At 39.8% G+C, this 14,526-nt stretch overlaps 1 long non-coding RNA gene across 1 annotated transcript in view; it reads right to left on the bottom strand.

Moving 5' to 3' along the window:
* Positions 1 to 793: 793 nt before the first annotated feature.
* LOC138445814 (uncharacterized) overlaps positions 794 to 14,526 on the bottom strand; it is a 32,084-nt gene continuing 18,351 nt past the window's right edge. Inside the window, exon 2 of the long non-coding RNA XR_011259006.1 lies at positions 794 to 1,512. This is a non-coding gene — a long non-coding RNA (uncharacterized lncRNA). The remainder of the gene's footprint in view (positions 1,513 to 14,526) is intronic.

Raw genomic sequence — 14,526 nt, 5'->3', positions numbered from 1 at the left:
CCAATCCAACACAGATACTTTGAAAAAAATAAAGTGCAGCAATACTTCCTAACTTGTTCAAGAGGACAGTATTACCATGATATCAAAATCAGACAAAAACATCAGAAGAAAAAACTGCATATCATTATTCCTTTCAAACATAGATGTAAAAATTCTCAATTGAATACAGAAAACTGAACTCAACAGCATATGACAATACTATAAAACATGACCAAGTAGGATTTATCCCAGAAATGAAAAATTGGTTTAATATATAAAAATCAATGCAGTAAAAACAAGATAATTTTAATAAACATAGAAAAAAAATTTGACAAAATCCAATAATCTTTCACCATAATAACACTTAAGAAAATCAGAAATAGAAGGGAAATTCCTCAGTCTGATAAAGGTACCTATGAAAAATTCATAGCTAATATCAAACTTAAACGGTGAAAGGCTGAAATCTTTCCCCTTAAAATCGGGAAAAAAGACAAAAATGATCACCCTCAACACTGTATGGGAAGTTCTAGACAGGGCATTTAGGAACCAAAAGAAATAGAAGACATTGAATTTGGAAAAGAAAGAAGTATTACTAAAACTATATTTATTCACAGCTGATATGATCTGGATACAATTTAAACATAAAAAACCCTTTAGGTTTTCTTTAAAATGTGCACATGTGCACACACACACGCAAGCATACACACATGCACACACACAATTAGAGCTCGTGAATGAGCAGCAAAGTTGAAAGATATGAAATTAACATATAAAAACTTGTGTTTCTATACACTAACAATAAACAATCCAAAAATCAGATTAAGAAAACAATTTCATTTATAATGCCATCAGAAAGAATAAAACAATCAGGAATAAATCGTTGTTAAGGTGGCATCATTCCACTTCAAACCCCTCATTTGCTAGTATGACTACTAGCAAAAAAGATAACTAAAACCAAAAAATGGAAAATAAGTGTTAGTGAAGATGTAGAAAAACTGGATCTCTTGTGCACTGCTGGTGGGAATGTAAAACTGCTCAACAGTTATGGAAAATGATACAGTGGTTCCCCTCAAAATTAAAAAATAGAATTATCATATGATCCAGCTTCTGGGTATAGAGCCAAAGGAATTGTAAGTAGGAACTCAGATAGACATTGTATACCCATATTCATAGCATTATTCACAATAGCCCAAAGGTAAAAGCAACTCAAGTGCCCATTGACAGATAAACAGATTAACAGTGTATGGTATATACACACAATGGAATATTGTACGTATACATGTCTTTAAAAGGAAGAAATCCTGATACATTACAACAGGGTGAATTTTAAAGACATTATGCTGTGTGAAATAAGGCAGTCATGCAAGTGCAAATTCTATGGAGAAGGCAATGGCACCCCACTCCAGTACTCTTGCCTGGAAAATCCCATGGATGGAGGAGCCTGGTAGGTTGTAGTCCATGGGGTCGCTACGAGTCGGGCACGAATGAGTGACTTCACGTTCACATCACTTTCACGTCACTTGCTTGAGGTACCTAGAACAGTCAAATCCATAGAGTCTAAAAGTAGAATAGTGGTTGCCAGTGACTGAGGGGGAAGAAGAATGGGGAATTATTGTTTAGTGGATATGAAATTTCAGTTTTAGAAGGTGAGAAAAGTTCTGGAGATGGATAGTGGTGATGGTCAGTACAATAGAAATAAAGAAAATATGGTATATCCATATAATGGAACATTGTTCAGTCATAAAAAAGGAAATGAAATACTGCTTCAATGTGGATGAACCTTGAAAACAATGCTCAGTGAAAGAATTCATATACAGAAGGTCACATATTCTATCATTTCATTTATAGAAATGTTCAGAATTGTCAAATCCATGGAGACAGAACGTAGATTAGTAGTTTCCCCATTAGGGAGTGGTAGGGAGAAGAGGGTATTGAAAAGTATGGGGTTTCTTTTTAGGGAGATGGAAATGTTCTGGAATTAGTGGTAATGGTTATACAACATTGTGAATATACTGAAAATTACTGAGTTATACACTTGAAAACTCAAAAAATAAATTTTATGTCATGTCCATTTGATTGCAATTTTTTAGAAAGAATGAATCAAAGGTGAGTGAATCCTCTTCAGGTTTCAAGTCTGGGTAATTAAGAGAATAAATCTTTGATAGAGATGAATAAGTTAGAAAAGGAGATTTAGTTTTGAGGACAAACAGCAAATTTGACTTTAAACATGTTGGCTTTAAATTCGAGACTCAACTGCGGTTAGAGACTGCGACCTCTGAGAGATGTCTAATGAGAGTTCGGGGCCAGACATTAGACTAAGCAATCTTCAGCATAGGATGTCGTAGATGTTGAGAGAATAAAGCCCTCTCCAAGAAAAGGGCACTTCCCTTGCAGATCGTAGCCTACTTTATCTGTCTCTGTCTTCCTCTCTCTTTGAGGAGGCCAGATGCTTTAAAACAAACACAACCCCAGCAACTCCAAAAATGGCTCACTGTAAGTTAGCAAGATAAATACAGGGATAGGTTAATTCTATTTTAATATGAAGTTTTCCAACTTGTGCTACAACTTTTCCCTTGCTCTTCTTCAAGGTAGGGACTGGTCTTTCAAAGAAGGAAAATTACTTTTAATTTCCTCAAAGCATTGACACATTGAGAAATGATTGTGTTGACATTTTGGGGGAACACTCTCCAGTGTGAGTTTGAAGTGGAAGAGTGATGTTATCCGATTATATTTCTATCACTTCAGTTGCTGTGAGTTGAATGAATGGGAGACCGTAAACAGGGAGACCAGACACAGAATTTTTCCCTCTAAGCAGTGAATCTCCTCAGAAATGAAATTCTTCAGTTTTTCTTTCAAACTCAAGTTCTTCTCTGATTGTAATTTTAATGATATACATACATCTGAGTTCACACAGAACAACTTTAGTTTGCTCTTTTTTGGTTCATCAGTAAAAAATACCCATAAAAACTCCATTTCACAGTTGGGTTACCAAAAAATTCTTAACCCTCTGCTCTGTGTGTGTGTGTGTGTGTGTGTGTGTGTGTGTGTGTGTGTATTTCGCAGAAAGAATTTCTTTAGAGTTGTTTCAGATATTATAATCCAACAGAAGAAATCTGCAAATAGACTTTTGATTTCAGTTTCCCAACACATTCCAAATTATACTTCTTATGTTTTCTTCTATCAGGAGGAAACTGAGTTTGTGAAGGAATAGACAGACATAGTTACTCATCTGGCACTTCAGCAGAGCTGGTTGCAGGTCTCCTAGAACAAGTGAAATAAACAGACATCTGCAAGTAATACTTTGGTAAGATACTGTGGGAGTCAATACTGTTGAATCAACACAGGTCTGGTTAGTTTTTCTGTGTGAGTGTTCAGAGAATTAGGAATTTCGAATGATGGTTTCAGAGATTCTAGAGACCAGGAAAATCTCTTCTGTTCTTTCATTATCCATAGTTACTGAAAAAGAAAACCATTCATAATAAATTTTGAATCTAGGAACTGGTCTTGATATGGTCAAACACTCCCAGTATTGTGAAGTCGAGCATAAGAGAAACGCTTCCTTCACACTGGAAACCACAGATGAAAGGACATTGATATGGCTGCGCTGCATGAAGTCTGCACTGCTTTAGATTAAATTCTCCCATGCCCAGGGGACTGTTCCCTAACTTCACTTCTCCCTTCAAACTCTCCACACTTCCTCTCTCAATGACTGTGCCTGGCACTTCATCAAATAAAGAGAGGCCACCAGGCAGCTCCCTGAGGCTGCTGCCTCTCCCCCAGCCTGGTTCTCTCCACTCCTGTGGGAGGAAGGAGCTGCACAGCCACTTCTCCCGTACCTAACTCCTGCATCGTCCCCAGGTTAAACCAGTGTTTCGATGCAGGATACAGGATGCTTGGGGCTGGGGCACTGGGATGCCCCAGAGAGATGGTATAGGGAGAGAGGTGGGAGGGGGGTTCAGGATTGGGAACTCATGTACACCCGTGGTGGATTCATGTTGATGTATGGCAAAACCAATACAGTATTGTAAAGTAAAATTTAAAAAAAAAAAAAAAGAAAGAAAAGAAAGAAAAAGTGAATGCTGCAATGTTCACTATTGCACTAATCAGAATAGCCAACACATTGAAGCAACCTAAATGTCCATTGACAGATGAATGGATGAAAAAGTTGTGAGATATATATATATATATATATATATATATATATATATATACACATACACACAATGTAATACTACTCAGCCATAAAAAGAATGAGATAATGTCATTTGCAGCAACATGGGAAAAACTAGAGACTGTGAAAACAAAATATCATATGATATCACCTATATGTGAAATCTAAAATATGACACAAATGAAGGAGAAACAGATATAGAAAACAAATTTGCAGTTGCAGAGGGAGGGGGAGGGATGGAAGTGGGGAGTTGAAATTAGCATAAGTAAACTATTATATGAGGACTTCCCTGGTGGCTCAGATGGTAAAGTGTCTGTCTACAATGTGGGAGACCTAGGTTCAATCCCTGGGTCGGGAAGATTCCCTGGAGAAGGAAATAGCAACCCAATCGAGTACTGTTGCCTGGAAAATCCCATGGACAGAGGAGCCTAGTAGGCTACTATACAACGGATAAACAACAAGGTCCTACTGTATAGCACCAGGAACTGTATTCAATATCCCATGATAAACCATAATGGAAAAGAATATGAAAAAAGTATATATACATATTATATATATATAGCATATATATACATATATATACTATATATGTATATACACATACATATGTGTATAATTGAATCATTTTGCTGTACAGCAGAAATTAACACAGCATTATAAATCAACTATACTCCAATAAACTAGATTTAAAAATATAAAGACAGGAATGCTAACAGAATGACCATACTCTGGTAACTGTGTGTGCGCATGCTAAGTTGCTTCAGTCATATCCAACTCTTTGCAACCCTGTGGATTGTGTCCGCCAGGCTCCTCTGTCCATGGGATTCTCCAGGCAAGACTACTGAATTGGGTTGCTATGCCCTCCTCTAGGGGATCTTCCCCACCCAGGAAGGAACCCACGTCTCTTTATATCTCCTGCACTGGCAAGTGGATTCTATATCGCTAGCGCCACCTGGGAAGCCCTGCTCTGGGACTAGACTTCATAAAAATTCACATCTTGCTTCTCCCCATCAGGTGTTTCTTTTGAAGGCATTGGCCTTGTTCCTGTCTATTTCAAGTCTGACTTAACCAAATTCTCCAGCTCAGTTGAGCCAGGTTTGCTGTAGTTGCTCCCAGCGTCTTGATGTATCCATTTCCTCGGCCTCTGTGAGGCTGTTCTTTTCTCAGAGTCTTACACCTCTTAGGCTCTTTCCTGGGTGCTCATCTCCCCAGCTCAGGGCAGCATCCAGTCCTGCAGGTGCTCCGCCTCCTCCTGGATCTTCCTTCAGCTTTTTGACTGCTCAGTCAGGTGAGTGTTTAGAGCCACGACAAAGGGTGCCAGCTCCTCCTGAGCCCCCAGATAAGGGAAAATGTGCGTGAGCTCCATCAGTGCCTCCTGCACCAACCTTTCGTGCATCCAAGCATTATGGCTTCTGCTTCCCCTCCACCTTCCAGTGCTTGTACAACATGTCCCAGTGGGCTACCCTAACCAGAAACATACAGGGAAGAGAGTTCTGGGAAATAGTTATTTCAACCAACTTAACAAATTACAAACCACCACAATCGCATTCCCAGTTATCAAATTTTTCTTTCAAATATTTCAAGTTCTAATTAAATTATATTACATTTTAATTTAAAAAAATTTTCTAATTAAATTATAGTTTATGTTTTTCTGTGTATGCAGTCTTAAGTAATGGTGCCCTAGTCAGTAAATTCCTGAAACTGGGTACTTGGATGTCTTCGTCTCCATCCTCATCACTGGTCATTCATCAGCTCTTGCTCACTCTTCAGGTCCTAAGTATGTTTCTAATATGTCTGTTCTTCTTCAGCAGTTAACTAGCACTCCCCTAGTTCAAGCTTTCCTTATCTTTTGCCTTATTTCACTACCTAACCTCTCTCTCTGCCTTTCATTTTGTCCTGCTTAAAGCCATCCTCCTTTCTACAGTTGGAGGAAACTACCTCAGACTCAAATTGAAACACTTCAGGTATTCTCCCATTCATTACTCAAGTGTTATATTTGGTACTGGAGATAGGGAATATTGTGTAAGGTTATGAATAACTATTTTTTAGAAAAGAGATATGGCTGAGTTTAAATTTTTCTTTATTTATTTTTGGCTGCACTGGGTCTTCACTGAGGCACACAGGCTTTCTCTAGTTGCAGCAAGCAGGACTACTCTTTTTTGTGGTGCATGGGCTTCTCGTTGTGGTGGCTTTTCTTGCTGCAGAGCATGGGCTCAGTAGTTTGGGTGCATGGGCTTAGCTGCCCCGTGGCATGTGGAATCTTCCCGGACCAGGAATCAAACCCATGTCTCCTGCACTGGCAAGTGGATTCTTAACTATTAGACCACTATAGAAGTCCCTGAGTAGCTTTCTAGCTTTTCTGTGTTTCTAGGGGCTTTTTCTCAGGTAAAGGTTAAATAAAATTTACTATATTACCCACTTTTAGTATGAAGTTCAGTAATACACTTACATTGTTGTGAAACTCTTACCACCATCCATGTCCACATTTTTTTCATCTTTCCAAACTGAAACTCCATATCCATTCAACACCAACTCCCTGTTCCTTCCTCTGCCTACCTCCTGGCAACCGCCATTCTACTTTCTGTTTCTAAGAATTTGACTATTGATTACTCTCGGTGTTTCACATCAGTGAAACTATATAATATTTGTCTTTTTGTGACTGCCTATTTCATTCAGCAGAATATCCTCAAGGTTCAGCAAACTGCAGCATGTATCAGAATCTCCTTTTTAAGGGCTAAATACTATTCCATTGTATGCACACCATTTGTTTGTTGATGGACCTTTGGGTTGCTTCTATCTTTTGGCTAATGTAAGTAATGTTGCTATGAATATGAGTGTACAAATATTTGCCTGAATCTTTGCTTTCAGTTCTTTTGGGGGGATATACCCAGAAGTGGTAATTCTATTTTTAGTCTTTTGAGGAATTATCATACTGTTTTTCACAATCCTAGAAGCGATACACAAGGGTTCTAATTTCTCTGTATCCTCACCAACATTTGCTATTTTCTGATTTCTTCATTTGTTTGCTTGTTTTGTTTTGGTAATAGCCATCTTACTGGATATGAAGTTGTATCTTACTTTGGTTTTGACTTGCATTTCCCTAACGATTAGTGGTGTTAAGCATCTTTTTATGTGCTTATTGGCCATTTGCATATCTTTCTGGAGAAATGTTTATTCAATTCAATTTACTCATTTTTAAATTTGGTTGTTTGTTTTTACGTTGCTGAGTTGTAGGAATTCTTTATATATTTATGTATTAACCTCCTATCAGATATATAATTTGCAAAAATTTTCTCCAGTTTCATGGGTTGCCTTTTTACTCTGTTGACAGTGCCCTTTGATGCACAAAAGTTTTAAATTTGATGTAGTACAATTTAGGCATTTTTTACTTTATTGCCTATGCCTTTGTGTCATATTCAAGAAATCATTGCTAAATCCAATGTCATGAGCTTTTTCCCTAGGTTTTCTTCTAAGAGTTTCATAGTTTTAGTTTTCATAGTTTTATGTTTAAATCTTTGATCCATTTTGAATTAATATTATAGTGTAAGGTAAGTGTGTGTGTGTGTGTGTAGTCATTCAGTCATGTCCGACTCTTTGTGGCCCCATGGATTGTAGCCTGCCAGGCTCCCCGTCCATGGAATTTTCCAGGCAAGAATACTGGCGTGGGTTGCCATTTCCTATTCCAGGGGATCTTTCTGACCCAGGGATCAAACCTGGGTCTCCTGCATCTCCTGCATTGGTAGGCAGATTGTCTACTAGTTTTTTCCATCACCATTTGCTAACAATATGGTCCTTTGTATTGAATGGTCTCCACAACCTTTCATTTGACCCTATATGTGAGGGTTTATTGCTAGACTTTCTGTTCCATCCCCTTGACCTGTATGTCTGTTTTTATGCCAGTATTTCAGTGTTTTGATACCTATAGCTTTGTATTAAGTTTGGAAATCAAGAAGTGTGACACCTCCAAAATTTTTTTTTCATGATTACTTTGTCTATTTGGAGTTTTTGTTCTAGTGTTTTTTAAAAATGATGATTACTAATTTTAGTGACAATAAAACATTAGAAGATAAATTAAAAATACTATTCAATCAAACAACACCCTATATAAACAAAACAAGACCCACCAATGGGTACCCATTAGGTACTGAATAAAGTCTGAACTCTTTAACAGGGCATCCAAGGTTCTCCATATCTTCTCTTCTGTAAATTGTCCCTCCCTTTTGTCTCATTTCTGTCCCATCTTCCATTTTGTAGTTATTTTATAACTTCTCAATGAATGCCTAACTATGTGTGTGTCTTATCACAGCCCATTCTCTTTATACTGCTGTCCTCTGCTTATACTTGTTTCTCTGCCAAGAACACCCTTTCATGATTGCTAAGTGGCTTCAGTCGTGTCCGACTCTGTGCGACCCCATAGACAGCAGCCCACAAGGCACCTCCGTCCCTGGGATTTTCCAGGCAAGAGTACTGGAGTGGGTTATTGGCACCCCCTAATTCTTCCTTTAAGAATGTCAGCTTATATGTCATCTTCTCTAAGAAGTAATTCCCAGGCCCTCATGTTGGGTTATGATTCTCTCCTCTGAGTTCCAGTGCCCTCTACCCACAGTGTTCTGTGTTGTTTGGTTAAGACATTGTGTTATATAGCAATTGTTTATAAGCTCTTCAAGCTCAGAGACCAGATCATCTTCTTTTGTATAACTTCCAGTGGCTAAATACAATTTTTGGCACATAGATAACATCTGTTAAAAGTAATTTAACAGAACTGAAGGGAATTTTGTGTCTTAAGGGCAAGGGTCTGCTGCTGAGAGTGGGATAGCACTGAAAGAGAGCCTCGCGTGGGAGGAACCCTTCAGCACTGGCCTTGAGGATCAGGCCCACTAGCGTGCAGAATATATAGACTCTGGCAAGGGAATTTGATTATCACATGACTTCTGTACCATAGACTGGGAAAATGTTCCTGTTGCCAAGTCATCATGCAGGGCATCTGTTTGAAAAGAATATAAATTTCAAGTCATTCCAAAGGCAAATAGGCAAAAATCCAATTCCTCTATGGTGTGGTAGTCCTTTGCTGGAGGAAAGCCAGAGGTCCTGGGAAGTTTTCTTTTTTTAATTCTCCAGTGCATTTGGATGAAAAAAAATGTTGTTTTTTTTTTAAATTTTTAAAATTAAACTTCAGTTCTTTAGCTCTTGAGAAGGTTTCTCCAAATGCATTTCAGTGACTGTAGATGCTGCAATTATTTTATAGATTGTTATTGTTGTTCAGTCACTAAGTTGCGTCCAGCTCTTTGTGGCTTCATGGACTGCAGCACGCCAGGCTTCCCTGTCCTTCACTGTCTCTTGGAGTTTGCTCAAACTCATGTCCTTTGAGTTGGACCATCTTGTGCTTTGTCGCCTCCTTCTCCTCCTGCCTTCAATCTTTCCCAGCATCAGAGTCTTTTCAAATGAGATGGCTCTTCACACAGGGCGGCCAAAGTAGTGGAGCTTCAGCTTCACCATTATTTTGTAGATAGTATAGTTCCAAACCCAAAGAAGATGCAGTGAGCTTGGTTCCTGGGATCAGAAATGAGCCAGGGCATTTAGAACAAATATGAAGCAGTAGTAGGTGCTGCAGGGCCAGGTGCTGGGAGCAGGCTGACCCAGCAGTCCCAGGGACAGAAAGACATCCTCACTGAGAACCTCCTTCTCACAGCCTCGTTAGAGTCAGTCGCACACAGACGTGAGGTGGATCCAAACAATGAGCCTGGTAATGGAAAGACCTTGCAATTTCTGTAGATGCATGAAGGGTGTAAGTAATGAACTTCCCAACTCAAATCCTCCTTCTGTATTTGGTCAACCTGACAGCAAGGAGTTGCTTAGGTACTGCTTGGTTTTCTGCACAGCATCGTGTCCATAATATGTATTTGATAATGTCTGATACAAGAACTATTCGAGAAGAACAAATTAAATTTTCCAGTGACCTTGCTCTAGTCTTCTGCTTATCATGGGAAGTGTATTTTTAATGGCTGGCATCATCCATGGTATCATCCCGATATGCTAAATTTTCTGATTCAATCATTTTCTTAAACACTGTGAAAGGATTTCCTTGGTGGCACAGTGGATAAGAATGCACTTGCAAATGCTGGAGACACCCATTCCATACCTGGTCCGGGAAGATCCCACATACCACAGAGCAACTAAATCCATGTGCCACAACTATAGAGCCCGATCTCTAGAGCCCCAGAGTCACAACTACCAAGCCCATGCACTGCAACTACAGAGGCCTGTGTGCCTAGAGCCCGTGCTCTGCAACAGGAGAACCAACACAAGCAGAAGCCCGTGCCTTTAGGACAAACTGTGAAGTAATACTAGACTACCACAGTGAAGAGTAGCCCTCGCTCGTGACAACTAGAGAGAGCCCATACACAGCAATGAAGACCCAGTGCAGCCAAAAATAAAAATAAACTTTAAAAAGTTGTGAAAACGCTGTATGAGCTAACCAACAGCAAACAAGTCATTGATGATTTTAAATGCTTAGATATTTAAGGAAAGTAAAGAAAATAGTAAGAGGGCCATTCTGGTAGTAAGGGCATGGGGATAACATCTTGAATAATAAACACCCTCTTGAGTAAATATATAGCTATTAAAGGGGCTCAGTGAAAAAGACCACATCTATTCTCATCCAAGTTATCATACCCCTCATGTTGTCTCATGTTGCTAACTGTATTGTTTTACTTTTTCTTAAAATGTATTAATTTCAAATTAAATATGTTTTTCTTAGACTTGATGAAGAGAGATTGTTTCCTTTGGAAACATAATATTTTTATTCTTTAGCATTAATGAGTGAGTTCAGACTCCCACCTTTTTAATTCTTTAAAATAATGTGTCAGAAAGGGAACCTTCCCCTTGAAAGGAGAACTCTCCTATGTCCCAAAACAGCTTGTCCTGGGAACAGTTTTAAAAATGCTGTTGAACCTTGAGCCTCTTTGGCCCAGGTTCCCCCAAAAGGGAAGTTTCCCTTTAAACAATAATACTCTTATGAACATAGTTTTGATGTCATAATTGCCATTTACATCCCTGCCTGAATCACTGGGTGTTGAGCTCTGACGTCAGGTTACCTTCAAGTACTCAGCAAGTCTTCACTGAGCACCTGCAGTGAACTCAGTGCTGCTCTAGGAGCTATTCATTCATTGTATTCACGGCATTTATTGAGCGCCTTTGTTCTGCTGGACACTGGAACCAGGATATCAAAAGGATGAGCCCTGTGTTCAAAGAGCCCCGAGTCCAGGTAAGGAGATAGCTGAGGAACAAATAACCATGCAGCAATCTGAGTGGTCTTGTACTAGAGGTGAGCGCCTAGGGAGGTCTAAGAGGGAGTGATTGCTGTGATGCTTCGGAAGAGGAACTTTTCAGAGAGCAGATGATACTTGACCCCAGGTCTGGAACAAAGAGTGAAATTTTGCTAAAGAAAATAAGAGTTAGGCGAGAATGAAGGGGAAATAAATTTGGGTAGATAAGGTGATTATAGGAAGATTTGAAAACCAGGGGGGAGAATTTGGACGAGAATTGATTGACAATAGGAAGCAAGCAACTGTAGGTTGAGGAGCAGAAAGATGAGTTAACAAGTGACTGTTTAAGGAAAATTTGGAAAATTCATCAGACTTGATGTTCTGGAGACAGAGGGTGGCCTGGTGGTAGCCGGGTAGTTCTTGCAAATTGGAAGGTGGAAAAACCTGGATTGGGGTGATAACAGAAGGAACAGAGAGAAAAAGAAGGTATCCCAGTGGAAAGGGACAGTGCTGGGCTCAAGGCAGGAGATGGCAAATGTCCACTGAAACAAAGATGGAATATTTAATGAATAACTATGACTCTAAAAATTTGAACCAAAGGGACCAAAAGAGTGATTTATTATTTTATTGACAGGAAAGAGAGAGAGAGGAAGTGAATTTAAAGAAAAGGAGATTTTAAAAAATTTATTTATTTTTTAATTGAAAGATAATTGCTTTGCAGAATTTTTTTGTTTTCTGTAAAACCATTAACTCCTGCAGGGTAAACTTTTGCCTCCTCCTGAGCACAGGACTCAGTATGTAACAATTTACCAATAAGTGTTGATAGGAAGTTAGTAATGCAAGTAAATGGGGGGCATGAGGGCGTGGCTTTCAGCATCTCCCGTGTCCTAAGATGGCTTGTCTGGGAGCTACTGCTCAAAGTGCTGCCCGGGTTGTTAACCTCTTTGGCCTCAGTTTCCTCCTCTGAAGAACGTGGGAATTGATTGGTAGCTAGCTAACACCCTTCCAGCGTTAAGAATCAGTGACTGTTCTTTTTGCTGGTATCTTTTTTCTGAGAAAGCAATTGAAAAAATGAACCCCAGCTCATTAGATCCATCCCTTCTCTCTGAAGTGAGCAGAGGAAACTAGTGTAAGAGGTACAGAATCGAAAGGGCCAGCGAGCTGAAGGGCTGTTTCTCACTGTTTGAAGGATCCCATTGCCAAAAATGGAAGTGGCGTTTCGAGTGTGTTTTTGCCATGTCCCCTGGACTTAAATGGAACTAAATTCTCTTGCAAAGATGGAAAGGAGAGGGGAGAAAAGGAGGGGGTGCCTGGGCCGGGAGCTGGCTGCTAAGCTATGCACTGGAGGTCCAAGTTCAAAAATGCTTGCAGGAAAGCTCCAGTTCAATTTTTTTCTCCGTACACAATGACACTGTTGTGTGTCCAGAAGCTGGGAGGAGGCAGCTGGGTTTCTAGAGCTCAGTGGCCAGCATCCTTTTTTATTCTGTTTTGGTTCTCCTCTTTTGAAGACACCCCACAGGACACATTGGTCTGGAGAGAAAAATGCTAGTCAGTCCCATATCCTAAAGTTTAGAAAACAAGAAACATATCCTGAGCGGGATTTGCCAGCTCTCATTAGCATGAGGCTTCAGTGAATATGTGAATAATGACTTTCAGTAAAACAAGGAACATGAAACACTCTACATTCACCTGAACATGAAGTCACCTCTGATGACTGCTTTAGGTGGTTAAGCGCCTGCAATGCTGGGTCCTTTTGCTGTGTTAGCTTAATTTTGTAAACTACCCTGTACAGGAATGTGTTGAATAAATGCCCATCTGATTTCAAAAGTCCAGAGGTATTTCTGTGCCTACTGCTTTATAGGATCTAATCAGATGTTTCCTGAAATGGGATCTGACCCTTTCTTTGGGAAAAAAATTCTAAAATGATAAACTATTTCTTCTGCTAAACCTTTGTAGTTTTTATGTGATTTCTCTTCAAATAGATGGACTTTAAGGAATTCACACTATAGGAAATTGGGGCTTAGAGATGAGGGTAGAAGAATACATTGACACATAGGATAATAGTTGACATTCCATGCTGTGCCAGGCACTGGCGTGAGTCTTTACCAATTTAATTCATTTAATCCTTGACGTGACTCTATAAAATAGGTATTATTATCTTTGTCACTTTTAAAAATGAGGAAGCCATGGCACAGAAAAGTTAAATCATGAAGCTGATAGGTAACTGAGCCAGGCTCCCAAATGCAGTCCTTAGAGCTGGGCGTGAAAGTGAAAGTCGCTCGGTCGTGTCTGACTCTGTGACCCCAGTCCATGGAATTCTCCAGGCCAGAATACTGGAGTGAGTAGCCTTTCCCTTCTCCAAGGGAATCTTCCCAGCCCAGGGATCGAACCCTGGTCTCCCACATTGCAGGCGGATTCTTTACCAACTGAGCCACGAGGGAAGCCCCCTTAGAGCTGGACATTATACTAATTTCCTGTGAGCAGTGTGTTTCCCTCATGTACATGCCTCTTGGTTTCCTGACAGCTATGTTGTGTTTTTGTTCTAGCTACAGGACTAGACGACTCATTGTCTGTATACTCTGGTTCCCCAACATAAGATGAGCAGAAAATCATGGGAGAATAAATAGGGGTGGAGAGGAAGGGAAGTCATGATATCAAGGCTACACATGCTGTTACACGCACACACATACTCACAAATACACACATACACACTCGCAATAAAGTTTATTTATTTTATCCTCACATCACTCATGTGCTCTCAAATGCTCCCTTCCTGCCAGGTTTTACATAACATTTCCCCAAGGGCTCAGTCCTTCCCACTCCAGGTCATGGGGAGGGGTGGGAAGGAGATGACTTTCTTTCTAAGGGTCTGCCAGAAGGCCATGTTTGGAGAGACACACTTATAAGATTTGATCAATAAGAATAGCAACTGTGAAAGCCAAACCTCTCTGAGTGAGACAGTGCCATTACCAGCTCTCTGATCTCAGAAGGAAACCAGCCCTGCCCTTGAGGAACTCAGCACTGAGAAAAGCAAAGCCCAGTTCTATATGTCATCCCCACACCCCAAGACTGTCATCTTGGGACATATTCTGTGGAATGTGGTTGTGTACT

The sequence above is a fragment of the Ovis canadensis genome, chromosome 1, assembly GCF_042477335.2.
Source record: "Ovis canadensis isolate MfBH-ARS-UI-01 breed Bighorn chromosome 1, ARS-UI_OviCan_v2, whole genome shotgun sequence".
In the NCBI taxonomy this organism is placed as follows: Eukaryota; Metazoa; Chordata; class Mammalia; order Artiodactyla; family Bovidae; genus Ovis; species Ovis canadensis.
Note: the sequence above shows the minus strand (reverse complement) of the source record. Positions and strands in the feature narration are given on the sequence as shown.